This window comes from Amphimedon queenslandica, unplaced genomic scaffold (assembly GCF_000090795.2).
Source record: "Amphimedon queenslandica unplaced genomic scaffold, v1.1 AMPQUscaffold_13297, whole genome shotgun sequence".
NCBI lineage: Eukaryota > Metazoa > Porifera > Demospongiae > Haplosclerida > Niphatidae > Amphimedon > Amphimedon queenslandica.
In genome coordinates, this window is record NW_003546467.1 from 90,470 (window position 1) to 91,948 (window position 1,479).

At 44.3% G+C, this 1,479-nt stretch overlaps 1 pseudogene; it reads right to left on the bottom strand.

Moving 5' to 3' along the window:
• Nucleotides 1-6: 6 nt before the first annotated feature.
• Nucleotides 7-1,130, bottom strand: LOC100631748 (phosphate carrier protein, mitochondrial pseudogene; annotated as a pseudogene).
• Nucleotides 1,131-1,479: the final 349 nt, after the last annotated feature.

Genomic DNA, 1,479 nt, shown 5'->3' on the forward strand with positions numbered 1-1,479 from the left:
GTGAGTCATGGAAAAAACAATTATAAGATTTAAAATAATAAATAATTACATGATGCAACAATAAAATAATTAGAATAGATCTATTTAGATTTCTTGCTTCTGTCTGAGGCTTTCTGGCATAACAGGAGGTGGTGGTCTAGGAATCCTCATATATATCTTATAAGTATCATACACGAACCACTGAGCAGCTGTCAGAGTACCCACCATGGCAATACGAGGACCCAAACCCTTCCACATTCCACTGAAGCCAAGACCCTTGAAGGTCTGCCAAGGAGAGCTACCAACATCAGAATTGAGTTTAGAGACAACAGTGTCAAAAGGATGACTAACTAGTGTACAGAATATCCCAGCAATGTAGCCTGAAGTAAATGTCACTGCTAGTTGTGCAGGCTTGCTGAGGCTGTCTCGAGGATAAGGTATCACATATTTGTAGAAAAACTCAATTGTTCTCTCGAAGCAAGCAAATTTCATCATTGTGTAGGGAACTTGACGAAACCACAGTGGCGGAAGCCCTTTATAAAAACCGGTCAATCCTTCTGCCGCCCAAAGTTTTGGTACACCCTGGCGGAGGGTATTAGCCCAACCCTCCTGTGTCTGCATGCGAACTTTGACTGCCTCCATTGGAGCTAATGCAATATCAGCAAAAACCTCTGCACTAGCACTAGCAGCTAAGTAGAGGCCCGTCCGGTAGAGGTACGCCTTTTCCTGTCCAGCAAGGTCTGAGTAGAGGACTTTGAACGTTTCGTAAAGCCCAAACTTGAACAGCCCCTGCATAGAATACCCAATTAGCGTAGGTGCCCATCCTTTTGCTAGTCCCCTCACACCTTCCTCAGCAACTGTCAGCCTAAGAGCTTGCATTGTGTTCTTGTACTTCATTGGATTGACTTGTATTTTACACTTTGCTACATCCAATGGAACTACAGCAGTGTGTGTTGGGCCACATGATAATATTCCACCAAAACCACAGAGAGCAAAATACTTGACAGAGCCGTACTCACAGGATGTCTCTGAATCACTAGACAACATGATAATCCCCAGAGGTTAGAGAGCAGATAAGAAGAGGACGAGAGGAGAATTGAATTTGTATGTATCAAAGATGATGAAATATCAAGGAGAGGAGGTGTGGTAGAAAAAGGCTGGGTTAGAAGAAGGTGTGGCTGGCTCAGCTGAGCTGATTTGATGTGTCGGCACTTTTAGAGAGCTACCACAGCAATGGCATCTGGTATGATGGAAGTAGTTTTAGAAGACAAATCAAGCGACAATGGCTACACTGTCATTTTTGGTAGAGAAACAAGGCCAATTTCACCAGAGCCAGCATCAAGTCCTTGCCCTAATCTCCACACCGTCACTCCTTTAGGTAGCAAGATTGAAAGAGATAACAACCCTCAACATGAAGAGCCTGTAGTGATCCGAGCTGTCCATCACTGCTCCGCCTTACACGCAGCCATTGTGACGGGTGATGCTGAAGAAGTTAGGAAC